Source organism: Bufo gargarizans, chromosome 5 (genome assembly GCF_014858855.1).
Source record: "Bufo gargarizans isolate SCDJY-AF-19 chromosome 5, ASM1485885v1, whole genome shotgun sequence".
Classification (NCBI taxonomy): domain Eukaryota; kingdom Metazoa; phylum Chordata; class Amphibia; order Anura; family Bufonidae; genus Bufo; species Bufo gargarizans.
This window is the reverse complement of record NC_058084.1, coordinates 215,058,947-215,085,487: the sequence shown is the minus strand read 5'-3', so window position 1 is coordinate 215,085,487 and position 26,541 is coordinate 215,058,947.

The following is a 26,541-nucleotide window of genomic DNA, read 5'->3' as shown; positions in this document are numbered from 1 at the left end:
GTGTGCACTCCTTCCCCCATGGACTGTGCCTGCTCTTGCTTCACCTACTCACCAATGCTGACTTATAGAGATGGACATACAATTCGCCCCCAGCGCACATCTCGCGGCGAACTTTGCGTGTTCGCGATTTGCCAAACATGTGAACATATGGCGATGTTCGCATGCGCCATATTCTTTTGCATTGCGCCGAACTTTGACCCATTACACATCCATGAAGTGGGACAGGACAGCCAATTGAGACATTTCAGCACATGGACACCCCCCACCCAGAATCCAATCTGGCAGCCATTTTGCATTATGTGTTTTGCCAGTGTACGGAGAGGATGCTTTGTGGAGCAGGGACAGACTGTTAAGGACTAGAGTTGAGCGGACACCTGGATGTTCGGGTTCGGCCGAACTTCACAAAAAAGTTCAAGTTCGGGACCCGAACTTGACCCCGAACCCCGTTGAAGTCAATGGGGACCTGAACTTTTGAGCACTAAAATGGGTGTAAAAATGTAATGGAAAGGGCTAGAGGGCTGCAAATGGCATCAAAATGTGGTTAATAGCATGGCAAGTGCTCTACAAACAAATGTGAATATGGAAATGACTTTAAATAACATAAAATATGTAAAAATAAGAAATAATAATCTTGATCTAGGAGGACGAGGTCCATATGGAGTGGGAGGTTGAGGAGGCTGTGGATGTGGCGGTGTAGGTGGAAGCGGCAGTGGAGGAGGAGGAGGTAGCCTACACTACTTTTTGGTTTTAATTATTATTATTATTTTTTTTTTATGAGTGTACACCTAAAACATTGGGAAATATAACCTGTGATAACCCCCTCCAGTCGGGCTAAACACACGTTCAGACAATACACTGTCTGGAGGTGCTGGCCTGCTCTGCAAGGCGCAAAGGGCAAGCTCAGGCCATGTGCTCAATTCGGAGACCCAGAAGTTTCAGGGAGCAGACCCATCAGTCAGTTCCTGTAGGCGTGTGCAAACATACTGCCCCACCATGTCGAACGTCCCCGTGATGTTCACGATCCAATTGGATATCTGCTCTATGAACTTTCGATGTTCTTTTCTGCGCCTACCATGTTGATCACGGTTAGCGGCGAATCAGGGTTCCACCCCGTAGAGGGAGCGTGAGAAAGAGAGACCACATTCAAGGGAGATCAATGGATGAAATTTAATTGTGATTGAGCGGAAATGTGGGAGAAGCTATTAAAACAGAAGAATTGAAGTAAAGGAGGAGGCGCGCAACAATTACCCACTCCCGACTCGGGGAGGTAGTGACGATAAATAACAATACAAGACTCTTAAGATGCCCTGTTATTTGAATGATTAATTAAAAATTACAGGGAATGTCACTGCGGTATTTTGTATTAGGAAACGTTAGACAGGAGAGGCCCTGCTGCCGCTTTGTTGACTCTAGATAACTTCTGTAACTGAGGTAAAGGACGGCTCACCTTCTGGCTCAAAATAGCAAGGTGCACCACACTGATGTCGTACTCTGATCACCGAAAAAGACAATTGTAATATAGAATAGGTGGGCACTCTTATAACTGGACCACAATGTAGGCAAAACGACACTGGTTTATTAGTAATAATATATATAAAATATAAGCATAGGCAATGGTCACCATATAAAAATCTGGTGGATCCTAAATAAATTTTAAAATTGTATATTAAAATGAAATTTCTTAGACATTGAATAAATTGTAAAAACAGTATATACTAGATAGTAAAGACTGTAGAGGCTAGGTAATAGTAGAAAGACTGACCAGGTTGTATATAAACTAGCAAACTGACTGTACTCAATTAGTTACAGCAGTGGCTAGTTCCCAGTAAATCTCTGCAAATAAAGTGCAATTGTATAAATAAATACATATAGTGCAACAGTGAAACAGTGAACCAATATTCACAATGAATTAATAAAAAAGGTGAAATAAATATATAAAAAAATATATCAAAAAATAATAAAAAGTAACAGTGTTCAAACCGTGATAGTATTAAAATAGTGTAAAATCATATGGCATCTCCGGAGACTTGATAATATTAGTAAACAGTCTTTCTTCCTTAATATTCTGCTTCTAAAACTTAGTCTTTCTATAGCATTAGGAGGTGGATCCTGCAAATAGTATTAATAATCCAGTAATCCAGTCTGGTTAAGTAAGCTTTAGCAGCAGCAATACGATTGATGTGTAGCAATATCATGCGCATATAATGATATTTGGAGTTACACACACACAGTCCCGTTGCTCATACCGTGGCGTCCCACGTGGTGTGAACTCAGAGTGAACTTTATCTTTCAACAGCAAGTTCGATGTAAGTCCTCTGTTAGTAGATCTTGTAGTTTTGCAGGTCCGGCTGGGAATGAGAGCGCTTAAACCATCGCGCTGCAGGCTCGCACCTGGTCCCCTTGATTGGGGTGAATGTTCCGCCTGTCTTGTAATAGAACAGATGATGCGGTTTCACCCACAGGTTGCTGCTATATCCAAAAGGGGCCGCAATTCATTTATTCTCAGAAAGCGCTTTCTTAGTCCGATATAGGTGATCGGACTATGGGAATTTAGCCGATTGATAGTCAGGTCCAAGTTCCTCTACGCCAGACGCGTTTCGAAGGTTATCCACCTTCTTTCTCAGTAGCTTAGTTGGATCTGACTAATTTATCGGCTATTTATACCTTTGGGCTACTCAGAAGGTTCTCCTGTAAGCCTGAAATGGATTTAGAAGACCTGGATAGTATTGCAGTATGTTTGCCGTTCATCTGCAGTTATTTTGTATATAATGTTGCGATATGCTTGCAGTTCATCTGTGGTTATTTTGTACATAATGTTGCGGTATGCTTGCAGTTCATCTGCGGTTATTTTATACATGCCGACATTTTGCATCCAGGTATTTTTTGGTAATATGAAATCTTGAATTGGCCAACAGCAATAATCATATCTCATTTAAAATCGGATGAGATATTATTCAAGAGCGTATTTCTGGATTTTCCATAAATTACATACAATCTAGTGTGGTCTATAAAATATATAAAGTATAAAAAGGAATAGAAGCAGAAGTCAAAAATCTATAGCGTCTTAAAACATCCAATATATTTTAAATAGATAATATTGTATATCCTAATTTATCGATATACTAAACCAGTGATTCAAATTATTATATTTAATACATCTAAAACCAACATTTATATTAAAGTATACATATATAAAATATAAAATAATTCATAAAATGATAAGAATTATAGGGTGAATGCCTATATCTATATATATATATATATATATATATAAAAGTTAAAAACTGGTACAGAGATAATTCCATATTGAGGATTCAAATATCAATGGGGGTCATTACTTCAAATGGTTCGGGTAGGTCAGAGGTATGGGTTGATAGATGGAATAGGGGACCTGCAGGCCAGGAGGGGTCATAGTGCTGGTAATCAGCCCGACTAGTACCCCTCGTGGGCCGAAGGCACCCAACCCCCTTATAAGAACCCAAAAATTTCCAATTCGGCATTGAGCCCGGCTGGAGCCAAGCTGCCGAATTCGAAAATCCTCCTAGACTCTGCCCTAGACATTCGGGCAATATGATTGCCTCCCCTCCAGTGGCGCTCTATCTGTTCGAATACCGCAAAAGTTAGAGTCTTGGGATCTTGATTGTGTATCAATTTAAAATGCTTGGATAGTACATGCTTTTCGTAACCTTTTTTGATGTTGTTAATATGTTCCGCTATCCTTATTTTTAGAGGTCTTTTGGTCCTGCCAATATATTGTTTTGCGCATGGGCATTCAATAATATAGATAACGTTTGAGCTATTACATGTCAGGAGATCTTTGATCTCAACTGAAAAGGTATTTTGGGTTGAACTTACTCGTGTAGTCTTTTTTGCAAAAGACGTATTCCTACAGTTAATGCAGCACCCACATCTGTAGAACCCACTCCTTTTTAGCCATTTATTAATGGATCCAGTTTCTTTTATCTGCTTTTTAATAGATGGTGCTATTTTTAAACCCAGATTAGGGGCCTTCGTATAAATTATCTCCGGTATTGGAGGAATCAAGGGGCCTATAATTTTATCCTTCTGGATTAAATGCCAATGGTTTTTAATGCTTTGCTCAATTTTCTTATGTTGTGCATTGTAAGGCAGTATTAGACGGAATTTGTTGTCATTGATGGGATTATCAACCTTCTTTTGGTTGTCCATCATTCTGACTTTTTGCAGAGCATTTTCGACTACTTTCTCTGGATAGTCTTTGGCCAAAAATTTGTTCTTCAAAATGATAGCCTCATCCTCAAATTCCGCCTGGCTTGTGCAGTTCCTTTTAATTCTGCGGAACTGACCAGTTCAAAAGCCAGGAGGGCAGATGACAGCTGGAAAAGAGGATGAGGCTATTCTTGGCCACCTTTTTCTGGAAGGTAGTACAAACATAGTGATTATTCTGAGTGGTGATCCGTAAATCAAAAAATTCTGTGTATTCTTGATTTATATTAGAGGAGAAATTGAGATTATAATCATTCGTATTGATTTCTTCCAGGAAAATCTGGAGGCTCCGGAGATACCATATGATTTTACACTATTTTAATACTATCACGGTTTGAACACTGTTACTTTTTATTATTTTTTTATATATTTTTTTATATATTTATTTCACCTTTTTTATTAATTCATTGTGAATATTGGTTCACTGTTTCACTGTTGCACTATATGTATTTATTTATACAATTGCACTTTATTTGCGGAGATTTACTGGGAACTAGCCACTGCTGTAACTAATTGAGTACAGTGAGTTTGCTAGTTTATATACAACCTGGTCAGTCTTTCTACTATTACCTAGCCTCTACAGTCTTTACTATCTAGTATATACTGTTTTTACAATTTATTCAATGTCTAAGAAATTTCATTTTAATATACAATTTTAAAATTTATTTAGGATCCACCAGATTTTTATATGGTGACCATTGCCTATGCTTGTATTTTATATATATTATTACTAATAAACCAGTGTCATTTTGCCTACATTGTGGTCCAGTTATAAGAGTGCCCACCTATACTATATTACAATTGTCTTTTTCGGTGATCAGGGTACGACATCAGTGTGGTGCACCTTGCTATTTTGAGCCAGAAGGTGAGCCGTCCTTTACCTCAGTTACACATACTATTTGACGTACCCAAATAGGACTGAGCTCCCCCTGATTCAATAATGGATATCTGGAACCACATTGAAAGCAAGCGACTTAAAGTTGAAACCTATAGGTTTGATGACACAACTATCTATCATTTAAATGCTACTGGAGGAGAGAAATCCATTGATGAGACATTCAGAGAACTTGAACCACTCCTGCTTAAACAACTTAGACAGCAGTGGGAAATTAAATCACTGAAATTATGTATTGAGAATAAGAGAATCCCTAGGGGTCTATTGATATCCAAAACTCCAGCACAGGACCTATGCAATGAGGAATTTAATAAAGAGTGGGAAGCATTGCTACTCTCCCAATCAGTAATGCTGACACAACTCATTATAAAAAGAAGGTGCAAAATATTAGAAGAGTTAACTGAGAGAATAAATCAAATCAAAATTGTGGTGGATAAACTGCCAGCTAATGAAGAACTAACTATGTGGCAGGAACGCCTATGTAAAAGCTTGGATAAAATGGAATCAGAAATAATCAATAAAAAAACTAAGAAATATAGATTTAATAATAAACCAAAGGAAGGATATAACCATAGAAATAGCTCACAAGATGGAGATGTAACAACTAGACCTTCAGATCATATAAATAGTGACACTTATCCCCCTAGGTTTAATATTCCGGTAAATAACAGATTTGAGTCACTAAATCACAACCATTTTTTAGATGGAACTCCACCCCACCACAAGACAAGAAACAGACAGAGATCACAGACACCAACCGACACTTATGTACAACACCAACAGAGACCAACATATCAGAACACAAGAGTCAGGCACAGATCACGAACACCAACAAGAGACCAACTGTACCAACAGCCATTACCAACACATACGTACAATCTGAGGAACAAACTCAATCACCAGTCAGATGAATACGAGTCACAACAGAGGATTTGGCCCACGCAGAACAACAGACAGCAATATACACCCAAACATTTGAGAGAGGGAACTTACAGACAACAACAGGATCCAGACCCAAAAGGAAGACACGTAGATCCCAAAGAAAAAAGAGGGACCTACAACAGACACAGATAAACAGCTCAGAAACCATAGTAAACCTCAGTTCGGTCGTCTTGACGGATTCCCAGACAAGATTACTAAATAGAGGTCTTAAGTTTGCGCCTACACTGAAATTGAATAAATTTGACACATATGTTGGTATAGAGAAATTTGTGAGGAAACTCTGTCTGAAAAAATATTTCTTGAAAAATCTGATATTAACCAATACAGATGAGTATAGTAATGGAGAGGTCAAATACACATCTTTAAAACCAAAATCAAAAAAGTTCCCAAGACAGGAGATTGGCGCAGAGATAGCCACCTTTAGAAGAAATATAGAGACAGATCTGAAAAAGATACCTGATAAACAGATGAGGAGAAATAATTTAACTATACAGGAGATTAAAGCCATTAAGGAATTACAAAAAATTAATAATCTTACTATCCGCCCAGCTTATAAAGGCGGGGCGATTGTTCTTCTAGAAACAACCAAGTATAATTAGGAGTGTCTGAGACAACTCGCTGATACAACAACTTATAAGAGATTAAGGAAGGACCCTACAGAAGAATTCTCAGAGATCCTGAACCAATATTGTAATAGAGGTCTTGAGGATGGATTACTTTCTAAGCAGGAATCTGATTTTATTTTAGGGACACAGCGGAGGCTACCCATGTTTTATTGCCTGCCCAAAATCCACAAAAATATGATAGACCCGCCAGGTCGCCCTATAATCTCGGGTATGGAGTCATTGACATCCAATTTGTCCCAGTACATAGACCAACTTATTCAACCAACAGTCAAGAATACTCCAGCCTATCTTAAGGACACCACCCAAATTGTCCATATCCTGGAAAATTTGCAGGCGGAGCCACACTGGCTGATAGGGACTTTGGATGTTCAATCCCTCTATACCATGATTGATCACGAACAGGGCACAAACAGCATGAAATTACAGCTGCAGAATTATGGAAATCTCAAAGAGAAACAAATTGATTTTCTGGCAGAAGGGGTGCGACATATACTAACGCGCAATTATTTTTTCTTTGAGGGGGCCTTTTACCTCCAGATTCGGGGCCCTGCCATGGGCACCAGATTCGCCCCCAGCTATGCCAACCTTTTCATGGCACAATGGGAACAGGAGACCATCACACCTAGGCTGGGGTCGGATCTGGTGCTCTGGCAGCGTTACATCGATGATATCATTTTTATCTGGCAGGGGGGGATTATCTAGCCTCCAGATCTTCCTGGAAGAAATCAATATGAATGATTATAATCTCAATTTCTCCTCTAATATAAATCTAATATAAATCAAGAATACACAGAATTTCTAGATTTACGGATCACCACTTAGAATAATCACTATGTTTGTACTACCTTCCAGAAAAAGGTGGCCAAGAATAGCCTCATTCTCTTTTCCAGCTGCCATCTGCCCTCCTGGCTATTGAACATACCAACTGGTCAGTTCCGCAGAATTAAAAGGAACTGCACAAGCCAGGCGGAATTTGAGGATGAGGCTATCATTTTGAAGAACAATTTTTTGGCCAAAGACTATCCAGAGAAAGTAGTCGAAAATGCTCTGCAAATGCTCTAAGGGGAGAAGTCTTCTCTCTGCAACAGAGGTGGAGACAGCCCTAGTACAATGGGCCCTCACAAACTCCGGAGGATCTAGAGATTGGGAGATGAAAGCCTCCCTAATGGCTTCCTTGATCCAGCGACTAATGGTAGCTTTAGATGCTTTACGGCCTTTAGACTTACCGGCAAACAGGATGAGGAGATTCTCATCTATCCTGAACTCTCTGGATCTATCCACATAGACCTGGAGGCACCTCGAAATATCCAGCCGGTGTCTGGCTGGAGTATCAGAGGAGGAGGCTGAAAACAAAACTGGTAAAGAGATTAACTGGTTAATATTTTGGAAGGTTGGAACCTTAGGCCTGAAGTAGGGTAAAAACTTCAGGAGTACTCTGTCCTACAACAAGATGATGTAAGGGTGAATTGCAGAAAAAGCCTGTAGTTCAGAGATCCTTTTGGCTGAAGCTACAGCCAGAAGAAAAACCACCTTTATGGTCAAAAATCTTAATTCCACCTCCTCCAATGGCTCAAAGGGGGGAGATGCTAACCCCCTGAGCACTACTGAAAGATCCCACTGGGGAATAGGTTTCAGTATAGTAGGCTTTAGTCTTTCAGCTCCCTTCAGGAAGCGTTTGATGAGTGGGTCCCGAGAATGTGGCCTGTTAAGGCAGGCCGAGATGGCACATATCTGTACTCTCAAGGTAGCTGGAGAGAGACCTTTATCTAGTCCATCCTGAAGGAATTGTAATATCGCAGGAAGGGGCGGATCTGCAGACGTCACCTGTTTGGAATCACACCATGACACGAAGATTCTCATGATTCTGGAGTAGGCCTTCTTCGTAGACTCTGCTCTGGAATGCGACAAACTTCTCAGGACCGACTCGTAAAAGCCCTTCTATGTTGGGAAGGGACTGATCAACCTCCAGGCTGTCAGGTTGAACCTGTGCAGATCTGGGCAGAGGTGAGTGTCCCATGACACCAGGGTCTGCTCCGGGGGGAGTCTCCAGTATTGTCCCCGACTCATCTGAATGAGCTGGATAAACCAGGATCTCCTGGGCCAGAACGGTATAATGGCTATTACCGAGGCCTGATCCTGACGGATTTTCGTCAATACCCTCGGTATCATGGAAAACGGAGGGAAGATGTAAGCCAGCCTGAACCTCCACGGTATCGACAGAGCATCTATCGCCAGGGGGTTGTCTTCCCTGTACAGGGAACAGAATCTCAGCACCTTGGCGTTAAACCTAGTCGCCATGACATCCACCTCTGGCATACCCCATCTGTGAACTAACTGCCTGAAGATCTACGGCTGCAGAGACAACTCCATGGTCGGTAATCCTCGACTTAAGCGGTCCGCGATCATATTGAGCCTCGAATATGAGTGGCAGATAGATGGGAAAGGTTCATCTCTGCCCACCGAAGAATTACCTTGATCTCTGACAGAAGGGGCAATGATCTTGTGCCTCCCTGCTTGTTTATGTAGAGAACCGCAGTCATATTGTCTGACTGGACTTTCACTGCTTTGCCCCGGATCTGAGGGGCGAAGTGAAGGAGGGCTAGCCGGATAGCTCACATCTCGCGAAGATTGGAAGAGAGACGCCGCTCCAGAGGAGACCAAGATCCCTGCACTGGGGATCCGTCCAGGTGAGCGCCCCAGCCTACAAGGGACTGTAGTCAATATGAGCCAAACTGGTTGGGTCATAGACTTCCCTGCTGGCAGATGGAACCACCATCTGAGGGAATTCCGGGTTTGACTGGACAGGGAGCGCAGGGAATCTAGCCCCGCAGGGCTGCCGTTCCATAAGTCTAAGACTGAAGAGGACGGAGGTGCCATAGCGCCCAAGGGACTGCGTCCGCAGCCACTGACATGAGCCCCAGCATCTTCATGAGAGTCCGGATGGAGACTCGACGAGGGACGTAAAGGACCGTTGCCAGGTCCTGAATCCGCGCTCTCCATTCTAGAGTCAACTGGAGGGACATCTCCACAGAGTCGACCACGAATCCTAAATAATGGATTGAAGTCGATGGGCTCACATTCGACTTCTGCCAGTTGATAATCCAGCCCAGGCGGAGGAGAAAGGAGATTGCGATCTGAAGTTGGTGGGTAAGGATCAGAACTGAAGAGGCTATGAAAAGCCAATTGTCCAGATAAGGAACAATAGTCAGTCCTTGAAGTCTCAAAGCTGCCACCACCGACACCACTACCTTGGTGAAGATAAGAGGGGCAGCGAAGGGAAGAGCGGCAAACTGAAAATGCCTGCGAACCCCTGAAATCTGGACCGCGATCCTGAGGAACTTCCGGGAGGCGGAATGGATCGGGATGTGGAGGTAAGCATCCTTGAGGTCCAGAGTAACCATGACGTCCCCCGGGTTTAGGATGTGGCTGACTAACCTTATGGTTTCCATCCGAAACCTGGTTTTCCTTACAAATCGATTGAGGAATCTCAAGTCGATGATCATCCGGAGATCTCCCGTCTTCTTGGGAACCAGAAATACTTAAGAATAAATCCCTAGGCCTCTCTCCCCTGCCGGTACCTCTTCCAGAGCTCCCTTGGAGATATAGTCCTGTATGTAGGACTCTAGGATCTTCTTTTTGGCAGGCCCGAAATTTCACGTGGCGATGAATCTCTCTGGGGGGAGAGAGATGAGATCTACCTGGTAACCGGCAGAAACTATACCCTGGGGTCTACACCCCAGGGTAATCCAGGGGTCTACAATCTGCTGGGCCCAAATATGTTTGAAGTGGGAGAGACAGTCCCCCACAGGAATCTGGGGGAGGGGTACGGGAAAATCTAGAGGAGTCACGGCAGGAGCAGCAGGGTTTAACCAAGAGCCTCTGGGAGGCCCATAGTCAAGAGGGTTTTGCCTCCCTGGTGGGTTTGCGGGAGGGTCTCGAGGATCTACGAGACGCCCCCCCCCCCCCCAATCTCTACGCCTAGCCTGCTGCCCTGAACGGCCTCCGCGATCCTGCCTGGTGCGTCCCCGAAAGGGCTGCTGGGGAAGACTCTTCCCTTTCTTGTCGGAGAGTCCCTCCATAATCTTATCCAACTCGGATCCGAACAGCCTGTCCGGCTCGAAGGGGAGCCCACATAAATTAAACTTGGACGCGTTGTCCGCATTCCAAGGTTTCAGCCATAGTGGTCTACGGGCGGCTGAGACCAGGGCCATTGTTTTGGCTGCCAGCTTTAACTGCATCTGAGCGGTATTGCACAGAAAATCCATGGCCAGATTGACTGATTTGAATGCGGTCAAAATGTCATCCCGGGAAACGCTCTGGTCAACGTCTGTCTGAATCTGGTTCAGCCTGGAGCGTAGGAAGGAGGCAACTTCAGTGGCCGCAATGGATGTCGAGGCGGAGGCAGCGGCCGCCGCGTAACCCCTTCTCAGGGTGCACTCTGCCCTCCGATCTAGAGGGTCCTGCAGACTAGACACATCGTCTGCTGGGACCAGAGTGCGCCTGGACAACTTGGCTATCGCCATGTCCACCTTGGGAATGGAACCCCACGAGTCCACCAAGGGTTTAGCCATCGGAAACATAAGCTTAAATTTCCTGGTGAGGACTGGACCTTTTTCAGGCTTTCTCCACTCTGTGCGCATCACAGAAAGAAGGGTCTCATCCGCCCTAAAGACACACTGTGTCCGGCCGGCGGGATCAGAGGACTCCCCCATGTCAACATCATGGTCCCCCGACCTGATGGACTTCAGCAACTTCTGTGTTTTCTCTGGTGGAAAGAAACAAGAAGTTAGTTCTTCTTCCTCAGAAGATGACCCCACCGTACAGGGGATGGGTCTCTCGACTGGTGCAGCCACTTCCATAGGAGCCTGGGAGGGTCCTGTAGCCTCTCGTTAAGTAGGCGCACTACTCCCGTTATGGAATCGTCCACATAGGTCTTGGTCCACTGGAACATCTCCTGCATCGTGGGTTCCGTGGCTGTTTGTGTGCAACAACTTTCACACCTAGAGTAAGGGCAGTTGTCGTCCAAGGGTGTGTTACAGTTGTAACAGGCCAAGTGCTTTCTCTTGGCCCCAGACTTCCGCTGCTGATCCGAATCCCTAGGGGAAGCCATCACTGTAACAGAAAAAGATAGGTTATAACTCCAACAAAAAACACACAAAGGTGCAACGAGACCATATGGGACGCCCACCAGCACTTGAAGAAAATAGAGCTGGAAAAATACACAATAGCAATGAAAATATGCCAAGTGCAGGGGACTCTGGAGCTAGCTTGTCAAAGCAACGCAACCAGAGACTGAATGACAGGCTCTGGGAGTTTAAAAAGGGAAAGCTCCGCCCCCTGGGTGGGACTGCTACTGAGAACTACGCCCAGAATTCTAACCCTCTAATGGAGCCTTATTATAGGCTCAGACCTTCACACACACACATCTCTAACAATCCTAGACTGTGCAAGATGTCCCCTGGAAGAAAACAGACCGTGCGGTGAGGAGAAAAATCCCGCGCGCCGGAGAAATAGAGAAACCGGAAGTGACGTTGCACACATGCGCGTCACTTCCGTGACACTAGCGCGGCGAAAACAGACGCGGCACAGCTGTGTCTCTGAAACCAGCACGGAGGAAGAGGGCCCCCCCCCCAGGTACAAATAAAAATAAATAAAAAAATAAGCGTGCGCTTTATAATATAGCGCCGCAATAAGAGAAAAGAAAGAGGCAGAGGGGCAATCTCTTTAGAAAGAAAGAGAGAGCTCCCCTCCACTGCACACTTCAGCTCCCCAAAAGGGAAGCCTCACGCCAGTCCACCTGTCCAAAGGACAGAAAAAGACACGGTGGGCTGGGGGGCGATCTCCTCCCTTTGAGGGAGCTGAAGATCGCTTATTGGTTCTTGGGCTCATTAAAAATTCCTCTGGTCCTACCAGTCCACAGGGGGCAGTTAACCCCCATCTGTGCTGCTGGTAGGACGTAAGGGAAAAAGTAAATTTTAGCATAACGAAGAGCTGGAAGACAAATTAACACTAATTAGGTCAATTGGCAACATGATTGGGTATAAAAAGAGCTTCTCAGAGTGGCAGTGTCTCTCAGAAGCCAAGATGGGTAGAGGATCATCAATTCCCACAATGTTGCGCAGAAAGATAGTGGAGCAATATCAGAAAGGTGTTACCCAGCGAAAAATTGAAAAGACTTTGCATATATCATCTTCAACTGTGCATAACATCATCTGAAGATTCAGAGAATCTGGAACAATCTCTGTGCGTAAGGGTCAAGTAAAACCATACTGGATGCCCGTGATCTCCGGGCCCTTAAACGACACTGCACCACAAACAGGAATGCTACTGTAAAGGAAATCACAGAATGGGCTCAGGAATACTTCCAGAAACCATTGTCAGTGAACACAATCCACCGTGCCATCCGCCGCTGCCAGCTGAAACTCTACAGTGCAAAGAAGAAGCCATTTCTAAGCAAGATCCACAAGCTCAGGCGTTTTCACTGGGCCAGGGATCATTTAAAATGGAGTGTGGCAAAATGGAAGACTGTTCTGTGGTCAGACAAGTCACGCTTCAAAGTTCTTTTTGGAAATCTGGGACGCCATGTCATCCGGACCAAAGAGGACAAGGACAACCCAAGTTGTTATCAACGCTCAGTTCAGAAGCCTGCATCTCTGATGGTATGGGGTTGCATGAGTGCATGTGGCATGGGCAGCTTGCATGTCTGGAAAGGCACCATCAATGCAGAAAAATATATTCAGGTTCTAGAACAACATATGCTCCCATCCAGACATCATCTCTTTCAGGGAAGACCCTGCATTTTTCAACAAGATAATGCCAGGCCACATTCTGCATCAATCACAACATCATGGCTGCGTAGGAGAAGGATCTGGGTACTGAAATGGCCAGTCTGCAGTCCAGATCTTTCACCTATAGAGAACATTTGGCGCATCATAAAGAGGAAGGTGCAACAAAGAAGGCCCAAGACGATTGAACAGTTAGAGGCCTGTATTAGACAAGAATGGGAGAGCATTCCTATTTCTAAACTTGAGAAACTGGTCTCCTCGGTCCCCAGACGTCTGTTGAGTGTTGTAAGAAGAAGGGGAGATGCCACACAGTGGTGAAAATGGCCTTGTCCCAACTTTTTGGGGATTTGTTGACACCATGAAATTCTGATTCAACATATTTTTCCCTTAAAATGGTACATTTTCTCAGTTTAAACTTTTGTTCCGTGATTTATGTTCTATTCTGAATAAAATATTAGAAGTTGGCACCTCCACATCATTGCATTCAGTTTTTATTCACGATTTGTATAGTGTCCCAACTTTTTGGGAATCCGGTTTGTATTATCTTGCCCAAAATGGGTATTTTTTTTAAACCCGGTATATAATTGCAGTATTTAAAGCTTGTATTTCACTGTCAGAAATGCAGCAAAGGCCTCAGATGTAGGGTCTTGCCCAAAATTGTTTTTTTTTAACCCAGAATATAACTGCAGTATTTAAAGTTTGTATTTGACTGTCACAAATTCAGCACAAATTCCGCACAAATTCTATTGTCAGTGAACGATAACGGAATGTGTGGCCAGGAAACAAATCTACATGGCCAGCAAACCACTGGTGCTCAAGCTTAAAGAGGACCTTTCATCGATTATGACACTGTGAACTAAGCCTACAGAAATATAGAGCGGCGCCCGGGGATCTTACTGCACTTACCATTATCCCTGGGCGCCGCTCCGTTCTCCTGCTATGCCCTCCGGTATCTCCGGTCACAAAGTTATGGTAGGCGGAGTCTGCCCTTGTTCTTCTGTAGAGCTGGCCAATCGCATTGCAGAGCTCACAGCCTGGGAGGTTATTTTCTCTGCACTGCGATTGGCCAGCGCTAGAGCAGAACAAGGGCAGACTCCACCTACCATAACTTAGTGACTGAAATCTCTGCCTACTATAACTTAGTGGCCGGAGATACCGGAGGGCATAGCAGGAGAACGGAGCGGCACCCTGGGATAATAGTAAGTGCAGTGAGATCCCGGGCGCCGCTCTCCATGTCTGTATTCTTAGTTCACAGTGTCATAATCGGTGAAAGGTCCTCTTTAATTCTCACCTGGCGAACATGCTAGCGGTGCGATCACTACTGTACTATTTACTAGAGTCTGCTGCCTTTAGAGAGCTGATGTCATCTGTTCAGCCTCGTTGGAAGATACCTAATGTGACACAGTGAGGGGTTGTGTCTGTCAAGGCAGGTATTTTCCAACTAGCATGTGCGGCTGGACAGGTTTCCAGCCAGGTGAGGTCAAATACCGGACCGGAGTTTAAGTGCTGTTCCGGGTTTTGGCAGCACCTGGCTGTCCTTAAATAGGCAGCTGTGCTCAGCAAAGATGTATCTGTTTTGGGGATCTGAGGCTTTGTGCCATGCTGGAGGGCTGAGAGCCGCACGCTGGGGAAACAGGCCCCCTAAAGCCTGCTGTTGACTACTGGAGGCAGAACTGCCAGCTAGGTGACTTGTGTTATATGAGCTTTCCATTGTGTGTGAATTAACACCAAGACTTCAAAGTTGTGCTGTTTTGTGCAATTGCCTCAAGTGTGAATAAACACTGACGTTTTGAGTTAAGAACTTGTGTTTTGCCTCTGTACTGCGCCTGCTTACCCTATCTACCAGGTCAAAACCCCGCACTAGTCAGCATTATTTCTGCCCACGTGGCAGAGAATGTAGGCCGCTCCTTGTGATTCTTACTGCGCGTTAAAGTGCGCGCCATGGTGGACACCTGGAGCAGCTTTAAGGCAGGGACAGTACATGTCTTTCAAAGCCCACTGGATCAATGTTGCCTATGCCTAGCCTGTGCTATCAATTTCAGCCACTTTTACATGGCGAGGAACGCTCTCCTGGACTTGCAGAGACAGAACGGTCTGCCACTTCACTGCTTAATTCATGACATTCTTAACTTGCTTGAACTCAACATTGCACATGCAGCAGAAATCTGTGAATAATTTTGTCATGCACCAGACTTCCTCAGAAGGGGGCATATGTTGTTTCGAGGTCAGGCAGTCGCAGCTCATCCGAGATGGCTGTCGGGTGCTGAAGCCCTTTGAAGAGACAGCAAAGTTTGTCAGCAGGGACAACTGTGGTATGAACAATGTCACCCTCCTCATATTTATCTTAGAACAGATGCTGACACTCATGCAGCAGGGGACAATGGCGGAAGAACAGCTAACGCATCTTGCTGCCCGCACTGTAGCTGTTGGGGACCCACAAGGAGAAGGAGGAGGATGAGGAGTTGCAACTGGAAGAGGTGGAGGAGCACGAGGATTGTGATAACGAAGGCACCAGTCACTGTACCCAATCATCTGTGGGGGCGGAGCCCGAAAGAACTGGCTCCTCATGCATGCTGGCCAGAATGGTGATGCAGTGGCTGGGTTTGGGTTGGCCCCAATGCTACACTGGGTCCCCCAGACATTGTCGAGGTGTCACCACGTGATGGTGAATCCCAATGAGAAATAAGTCCAGAGTGTCAGGGTCTGCAGTAAAGGTGCTCCTTTACTGGAGGGATTAAGGTGCTAAACATTACAGGTGAGGCTTATGTCACCACCAGACATCTGAGAAGCTCTGACAGATGCCTTTCAGAACCTCCTCCTTGAGCTTCCTTTGTTTTGGTTTTCAGTTCCTCATCTCGTTAGCCTCTCTCAGCTGTCATGTAGTTGGACTGATTGCACCCCTTTAAATTCCTCCCCATAATGCATTAGTGTGCGGTTTATACAACTTCCTGGAGTGTGTGTGCATGCTGATCCTATTTCCCAGTCTTCTACAAGATAAGTGTTGTACATTCATTTGTGATTTTCTGTTTGCTGGATCCCAGGTGACCCTGACTCCCTCCGTGTCTAGTGTAGGGAGCCGGTGGTCGTGTCCCCTCACTATTATAGGGTGTTCAGGTGTTATACAGTCGAGGTACGAGGATATGCGATAATCTACCATTGGGATTTTCGCATAGGCTGAGCAGTCAGGGAGAGTGCCAGGTCTGATGCAAGGGTCTCCTTTTTTGTTCCTTAGTTTTGGATCCAGTGAGTCATATATTCATTTTGTGTTGTCTTGTTTCCTGTACACCTTCTGTGACAGCTTAGGGCTGGCTTCTCCAGTCTCCTCCCTGGCAGAAGAAGGGTTTGATGCTGAGGAAAGGTCTAGTTAGCTGGCCCTCTCTCTCTTTAGAAAGCTGGTACCCTGGTCCAAGGCTGGTGAACAAGGGTCTGTGGCTGAGTATACCTGTCTCAGCGTCTTCTTCTGGTCTCTCAGTAGTCTGGCAGAGTCTCCTCTTCCAAGCACTGTTCCCTAACTGCAGCACCATAGGGGCTTTGACTGCTCTCCTTATATACAGTTTAGCTAGACTAGAACCTTCTAGTGGGAAGGGTGGAGTGGAGAAGCTCAGCACAAACAGATACATTGTAACACTTTCCGTCTCTCATAGATTTACATTAGAGCTTCAATGAAAGTCAATAGCAATGACGCAGCAGTTTTTCCAGACAAAACAAGTTTCCAGACATAACATAGTTAAAGGCTTTTTCCGGGCTTAACCTTTTTTTTTCCTTTAAAAGTCTAACCTGTGGAGGAAAGATTAATGATCACATACTTACCTTCCATAGTGCAGCCGTTCCTGAGATCTGCTCCCGATCAAGTCGTACCTCCAGATGTCTTTTCTTGGCTTTCGGCCGAAGTCCGTCTTCTTATCTTCCTGTCTTCGCTTCCTTTCTCCAGCCGGCAGCCAGCAGTCTTCACAGCGCACTAGGCTGGATGCTACTGAGCATGTGCATGACCACCGGCAACTATCTGTGTCGTACAGGCTTCTATGTGAAGCCTGTACTGACTCCTGCACAGCGCAATGTAAGCGCTGTGCAGGAGTGACAGCATTGCGATCAGCCACAGAGGCTGATCGCTATGCTGTGGATCTCACTGGGGGCACTGACTGGCACATGGGGGGGCAGCACTGTGGAATTGTGGATGGCACTCTGGGGCAATTAGGATGGCACATGGGGGCACTGGATTTCACTGGGGCACAGTGGATGATACATGGGGTAATGGATAGCACAATGTGGGAACTGAATGGCACAAGGGGAGCAATTGATGGCAAAAAGGGGGCACTGCATGGCATAGTGGGGGTACTGGATGATACTAGGGGGCACTGGCTGACAAATAGGGGGCACTGGATGGCACTAGGGGCACTGGATGGCACTGCTATGGGGCACAGTGGATATCATTATTATGGACGCACTGTGGATATCAGTGTTATGAGTGCACTGTGGATGTCACTGTTATGGACGCACTTTGGATGTCACTGATATGGGGGCTCTGTGGATGTCACTGTTATGGATCCACTGTGGATGTCACTGTTATGGGGGCACTGTGGATGTCACTGTTATGGGCACACTGTAGAGGTCACTGTTATGCAGGCAGAGCAGAGTGGGGGGGGGGGGGGTCCAGCCTGTGACTCATCTCTGTGCAGTACAGTCAGGCTTGTGTATCAATAAAGTTATGTATTCAACAAAACAAGAAGAGGAGAAAGTAAACAATTCTGCCAGGATAATGTGATGTCTTCCAGGGGGAAGGAAAGCTCAGACATGAAAAACAGGCATATGTATGCATGGTGAGGGGTGTTAGGAGCACAAAAAGAATTTTGATTTTGGGACCAGACAACCTTTTCAGGACACATGACGTATCGGTATGGCATGTTGTCCTGGTACTTAAGGAAACATGACGTACCGGTACGTCATGTATAGTTCCGATCACCGCCGCCCGGCGGGCGGTGATCGGAATCCGGTGCCTGCTCAAATCATTGAGTACTCACCTTGTCCTGTGAACCCCCCATGTCGGCGATCGCAGCAAACCGCAGGTCAATTCAGACCTGCGGTTTCCAGGTTATTCGGGTCTCTGAGGACCCGATAACCCGGAACAGGATGGTGATCGGGGGTGTGATTTTACCCCACCAATCACCATCCTGCGATCCTGAGAGGTGATGTGACATCACCGCTCATGATCACCTCTGATTGGTAGGTGGGCGGGAGATTCAAATGTTGCCAGTGCTCCTCTCCTCCTCCTTTTGAGTCCCGGAGCGGAGGAGAGAGGAGCACTGCAGTGTACGTAGTCATATCTGAGGCAGCATCACCCCAGCTGTGCCCCAGCACCCATCCTTGCCCCCAGGACCCAATCTGTGCCCCAGCACCCCCCATCTGATCAGCAGGTAATTAGAGAAAGTCTACGGAAAGGTTGGGCTAGGCGGGGATAATAAAGGGAAAGTTAGTGTGAGAAAAAGTTTTATAGCATCACCCTAAGTAGGGTGTCTGGGGTCCATAGCACGCTGTGTGACCCTAGACCCCCCAGGAGTGCTGCCACTTGCCCCCCTGCCCTCCCCCAACTTTTTTGGAGCACAGGCATTTTTTATTTTTTATTGTGCATACGCTGACTGTGGCCGGCACTCTTAGCGTCCGGCCACTGTTAGCGCATTGCACACCCCACCGCTGATCAACTGCAGATGGTTGATCAGCGGTTTTGATTTTTTTTTATATTATTTTCAAATTTTTTCCCCTTTTTTTAGTTAGTTTTTTTTTTCTGTTAGTTTTAGGGATAAGTCCGCGAACACCCATGCCCCCACACACATGCCTACCAAATAAAGATTTACACACATGCACATCTACACTCAGACACACACTCCCCTATGGCCCGCCGGATCTTCACGGCCGAAGAGGCATACGCCCAGCTTGCCTACGAGTCCGAGAGTCCCAGTGAGGACGAGGATGACCCCACTTTCCTGTTGTCATCCGCGTCCTCCTCATCATCTAACGATGATGATGAGCCCCCAAGGCGGCGGAGCAAGGGGACCGCCATGATAGGGACCCTGTGGCCCATACTAGTACGAGCAGCTCTGGGGCTCGTACTAGTTTTCCGGCCCACCAGTTAAATCCACCGGAACCCCCTGCCGGTGAACTTGTCTGGTATACCCCAGAGCGATTTGAGCCCGTGATTCCTGATTTTGTAGGCCAACCAGGAATCCAGATTTCCACAGTGGGCTTCACTGAATATGACTTTTTTAGTAATTTTTTCAGTGACCAACTGGTAAATCTAATGGTGGAGCAGACGAACCTGTATGCCCAACAGTTCGTTGCTCAACACCCGGGCTCCTTTTTGGCTAGGCCTGGTGGCTGGACGCCGGTCAGTGCAGCCGAGATGAGGAAATTTTGGAGCCTTGTGCTGCATATGGGCCTAGTCAAGAAACCTAGTGTCAGGAATTACTGGAGTGGGGACGTCCTCTACCAGACCTCACTTTACAGTACGGCCATGACACGCTCCCGGTTTGAGGCCATCCAGAAATGCCTGCATTATTCAGAAAATGCAGCATGTCCTCCCCGGGGTGATCCTGCCTATGACTGCCTGTACAAAATCAGGCTGGTCATCAATCACTTTGGGGCCAAATGTCTACAGGCCTATGTACCTGGAAGGGAGGTCTCTCATTGCATTCAAGGGGAGACTCATTTTCCGCCAGTATGTTACCTCAAAGCGGGCAAGGTATGGCATGAAGCTGTGCAAACTTTGTGAGAGTACCTCAGGTTACATATACAAGTTTCGTGTGTATGAGGGGCGAGATTCCCGTATTCAACCCCCAGAATGACCCCCCACTCTGGGTGTTAGCGGTAAACTTGTGTGGGACCTTAGGCATCCACTGCTAGATAAGGGTTACCACCTTTACGTGGATAACTTTTATACTAGTATCCCCTTGTTCCAGTCCCTCGCCGCCAGATCCACATCCGCTTGTGGGAACGTGCGGAAAAATCAACGCGGCCTCCCTGCCCACCCCCTCCAGGTACCTATCCCCAGGGGTAAGACCCGTGCCCTTACCACTGGAAACCTGTTGCTGGTCAGATATAAGGACAAGAGGGATGTCCTTGTACTGTCCACAATTCATGGTAACGGCATCACCCCTGTCCCTGTGCGAGGTACCGCGGCAACGGTCCTCAAGCCCGATTGTATCGTCGACTACAATCAGTATATGGGAGGATTTGAGCTCTCTGATCAAGTCCTCAAGCCATATAATGCCATGCGCAAAAGCCGGGCATGGTACAAAAAAGTTGCGGTCTACTTGGTACAGGTTACAACTCTTTTGTGCTGTCCTGGAGCGCTGGCAACACAGGGACATTCCTTCAGTTCTGTGAGGCAGTCCTCAAGGCCCTGATCTTTTCAGACCGGGAAAGAGCAGGCCGGAGTACCTCAGGAACTGGAGGCGCCTGGATCGTCCCTGGCCAACACTTTCCAGGTGTGGTTCCCCCATACTGGAAAGAAGGGACGGACCCAAAAAAGGTGCAGAGTGTGTCACAGGAGGGGGATACGGAAGGACACCACTACTCAATGTGACACGTGCCCCGATCATCCGGGCCTCTGCATTATTGGTTGCTTCAGGGAGTACCACACTTTCATGGAGTACTAAATTTATATTCCAATGTAGCCACTGACAATCGGATAAAAACTATGGTTCTCAGACTTGAGACACCCAAAAAATTTTGTAAAAACTAAAATAATTTAAAAAAGTATACAAATTAGGTATCTCCGCGTCGGAAATAATCTCCTTTATAAAAATACCCCATGAAATAACCCCCCCACATTAAAAAACGGTGCAAAAAAAGATTTTTTTTGTCACTTTAACAAAAAGTTTAATAGCAAGCGATCAAAAAGTCATATAGCCCCCAAAATAGTGCCAATAAAACCGTCCTCTCATCCTTCAAAAAATGAGCCCCTACATAAGATAGGATAATATAGTCTAAAACCTAAATAATTTTTATTTATTACCCTGACACTGCAGTTTACAGAAACGCCACATTTGTGGTCGTAAACTGCTGTATCACTAAAAGACTTTGTTCTATCCATCATTCTGACTTTTTGCAGTGATAGGTGTATCATTCATATCAAGCAGTCTGATGATTGCTGGATAGTTATGCTTTTATACCTTCGCTATCAAAGCAAATTAAGGGAATGTTTTCCTCCTGAAAAGGAGACCAACTTACATTATTACCAGGAAACACGAGCAGATGCCTGTTGCCAATGTGTCTGAAAGGGAGGTCCTTCTCCCCATGCCCTCAGAATCACCCACCTCCTTCTGCCACAAACAGCAGTAATGGCAGCAGCCAATTTAGTCTTCTTAACATTATGGAGCAGTTTTTCTTCCATGACAAGCCAAGGTGAGACAGATCATCAAGCCAAGATATCCCCCCTCAACGCCCAGGTTCTGGCCTTACACTCTGGCCTGTCTCTGGCGCATACCCTATTCCCTGGCCCAATGGACTTCTGGGCAGGCAGACTGGAATAGTGGCCCAAACTGGTACAGCACGCTCTCTTTCTTCTTTCTTGCCCAGCCTCCATTGTTATCTCGAAGAGCGTTTTCAGCACTGCAGGGGGCATGATGACACCCAAACAGACCAAGTTGTCCTCCATTAGTGTCCAAAACATTACTTTTGTCAAAATGAACGAAGTCTGGATTTGGAAGGATTTTCACACTTCTCTGGCTGAGGCCGATGAAAAGATCTGGCCTTTGTGACGATGCTCCACCTTACCACTGTTGCTGTCTGCCTGCCGTTCTTCCTCCTGTCATGATGCCTACCTAACATCATGTTCAGTATGACTGCTTTTTCTGCTCTATCATGCCACGGTGACCATCATCATGCTAATGCTACTGCCTGCCTACCAACATGTTCCGTACGGCTGCTGCTGCCTACCAACATGTATCATGGTTTCTGCTGTCGCCACCACCTCAACTGATGCTCCTTGCTGCCCATCCCCTACTGCATCCATTAATAATGCTACGCATATACCATTACTACATCTATTACTACTACTACCACTACTACTACTACCACCACCCATAGACAGCCTACTGCCTTGTATGTTCTATACATGCTGCTTCTGCTGCCACTACTATTGTGGCCACTTGCCTATAATACCTTACCCTTTCCACATCCATACTGTACTGTTGCTACTCCCAATTAAAAGGGATAATTTTTATATGCTCGTGCACAACGACACACTTTTTTTCCCTGACAATTAATACAGTACTTGAGTGTGTCATATGAGCAGAAATAATTTTTGGACGCTTGGTCCCCCAACAAGCCACAGGTTTTATTTATTTTTTTATCCCATAACACCCTGTGTATTAAACACCATGACACTGGCTGTATATTTGGGGTAAATGCCCTGCAAAATAAATTTAAACTTTTAACACTTCTATATTTTCACAGTACTGTGGCATGTAATGTAGTATGGTAAAAATGTTCTTGCACATTTTTAAGAAATTCAGGAAAAATATATATAACATAATATCGTCAGCACACAAGGTACAATATAGTCCTACAGAATTCTGGCCATTATATTTTGAACCAGTACCACACATACTGTATATAGACTATGATACTGTATTTTCATGACAGTCTAGTTTTGGTTGTGTATTTTCTACACAATCTGTTCTGTGTTTGTATTTTCTAGTCTGGTATCTGTATTTTGTAGGTAATCCAGTTTGGGATTTGTATTTCTAGGAGATCTATTCTGGAGTCTGTAAACAGAAGGTCTGGTTTGGGGTCTATATATGTTTAGGAAGTCCATTTTGGGGGGGGGGTGCTAAAATGTTTTCTATGTACTATTTGTGATTCAAATGGTACAGTGCATAGAGCCCAAAAATGTGCTCTTCCTCCCTTTAGAATGTTGCTGATGTTCTTTCTCAAAAGATGACATGTATGGTATAAAAGCAGGCACTTAAGCTTAAAGTAAAGTTCATCCAGTTTAATCTACAACTCAAGCATAAAATTTATGTTCACATTGCAGAAAACTAGCTCCACCAGACAAACCAGTCTTCATAATGCAAATTAGAAAGAAGTGACTGACTGCCAAGACTTATACCCTTGCCCCTCAACACCTTGGCCGTCTTGCAGCCTATAATAAATAACAACACTTGACAACCATCTTGTTGGGTGAGGGTCGGTCATAGCTTTATTAGTTATTTTTCTCCAACCATCCAACTCTTATAATACCAAACAAATTGCCTCTGAGTAAAAGAAGCAGTATGCCCCACAGAATTCATCTGTGGGCAAGTCTGCCTTCTTCTCCCTCTCAAATGACTCAACCGACCTCCGCTGTGATTTATTTATTTATTTATTTGAAAAAGCTTTATTTGAAAAAGCAGGAGTACAAAATGATGTAAGAATAAAGGAGGGTGAGGACAGACCTCCTGTAAAATAGTATATTAACAAACAAGTCAACAATAGTATGATGCATAAAAGATCACAAGACTTTTTAAAGGTATTACGACATATTGCATATAGTGCTGGAATATTCGAAAGAGAGTCCATTATTCGAGAGAGAGTCCATTTTTTGAGAGACTCTCAATGACTATTCAGGTACCTGAATGAAGTGTTGTTTAACTAAATACTGATTAAAGTGAGCTAAAGGTGGAATATGAGCTCCAGGGATCTATCGACTCCTAAACCCACTATAAGTTTCCCAAGCGAGCCAAGCAGCATTGAACTTATGGATAGATCTACTTTCCCAGTGGGAAATTTCCTCAAGTCTGTATATCTGGTCGACTCTAGAGAGCCAATGTTCAATAGAAGGGGTATCAAGCGAGAGCCAGTATTGCGGAATTAAAAATCCTAGCCGCGTTAATTAGCTGTCTGAAGAGGCCAATGTTTGGGGCCCTACTAGCTGTAGGATACAGGGAGTGCAGAATTATTAGGCAAGTTGTATTTTTGAGGATTAATTTTATTATTGAACAACAACCATGTTCTCAATGAACCCAAAAAACTCATTAATATCAAAGCTGAATATTTTTGGAAGTAGTTTTTAGTTTGTTTTTAGTTTTAGCTATTTTAGGGGGATATCTGTGTGTGCAGGTGACTATTACTGTGCATAATTATTAGGCAACTTAACAAAAAACAAATATATACCCATTTCAATTATTAATTTTTACCAGTGAAACCAAATATAACATCTCAACATTCACAAATATACATTTCTGACATTCAAAAACAAAACAAAAACAAATCAGTGACCAATATAGCCACCTTTCTTTGCAAGGACACTCAAAAGCCTGCCATCCATGGATTCTGTCAGTGTTTTGATCTGTTCACCATCAACATTGCGTGCAGCAGCAACCACAGCCTCCCAGACACTGTTCAGAGAGGTGTACTGTTTTCCCTCCTTGTAAATCTCACATTTGATGATGGACCACAGGTTCTCAATAGGGTTCAGATCAGGTGAACAAGGAGGCCATGTCATTAGATTTTCTTCTTTTATACCCTTTCTTGCCAGCCACGCTGTGGAGTACTTGGACGCGTGTGATGGAGCATTGTCCTGCATGAAAATCATGTTTTTCTTGAAGGATAATCATGTTTTTCTTGAAGGATGCAGACTTCTTCCTGTACCACTGCTTGAAGAAGGTGTCTTCCAGAAACTGGCAGTAGGACTGGGAGTTGAGCTTGACTCCATCCTCAACCCGAAAAGGCCCCACAAGCTCATCTTTGATGATACCAGCCCAAACCAGTACTCCACCTCCACCTTGCTGGCGTCTGAGTCGGACTGGAGCTCTCTGCCCTTTACCAATCCAGCCACGGGCCCATCCATCTGGCCCATCAAGACTCACTCTCATTTCATCAGTCCATAAAACCTTAGAAAAATCAGTCTTGAGATATTTCTTGGCCCAGTCTTGACGTTTCAGCTTGTGTGTCTTGTTCAGTGGTGGTCGTCTTTCAGCCTTTCTTACCTTGGCCATGTCTCTGAGTATTGCACACCTTGTGCTTTTGGGCACTCTAGTGATGTTGCAGCTCTGAAATATGGCCAAACTGGTGGCAAGTGGCATCTTGGCAGCTGCACGCTTGACTTTTCTCAGTTCATGGGCAGTTATTTTGCTCCTTGGTTTTTCCACACGCTTCTTGCGACCCTGTTGACTATTTTGAATGAAACGCTTGATTGTTCGATGATCACACTTCAGAAGCTTTGCAATTTTAAGAGTGCTGCATCCCTCTGCAAGATATCTCACTATTTTTGACTTTTCTGAGCCTGTCAAGTCCTTCTTTTGACCCATTTTGCCAAAGGAAAGGAAGTTGCCTAATAATTATGCACACCTGATATAGGGTGTTGATGTCATTAGACCACACCCCTTCTCATTACAGAGATGCACATCACCTAATATGCTTAATTGGTAGTAGGCTTTCGAGCCTATACAGATTGGAGTAAGACAACATGCATAAAGAGGATGATGTGGTCAAAATACTCATTTGCCTAATAATTCTGCACTCCCTGTAGTATATGGCCAAAAAATAAACAGACTATTGCTGGTTAAATGCACTTGGTGTGACAGCTTGACCAACCACACTACTAAGTGCATTTAACCAGCAATAGTCTGTTTATTTTTTGGCCATATACTACATCAGGGGCAAGCTGCGCCTGTCACCAAGTGCATTTAACCCTCAGTAGTGTGGTTGGTCAAGCTGTCACACCAAGTGCATTTAACCAACAATAGCCTGTTTATTTTTTGGCCATATACTACATCAGGGGCAAGCTGTATCAAGGTGCTGATAGGGTCATTCTCAATAACTTCACACACACGCTACTGTGCATATCCCAGTCTAATTCTGTCCGTAAAACGTATACCTGTCACCCAGCGCCTAAATACTAGGCCTCAAATTTATATCCTGCTGAATCTGTCGTTACTGCTGTACTGTTGTGGCTGGGCAAGTTATTTAGTGTCCGTCAAAGCACAGTTTTTGTTCTGGGTTGAAATACAATTCCCAATTTAGCAATTTCCTAATTTAGTGGTTTCTGCTGTATCAGAGCTATTTGAAATCT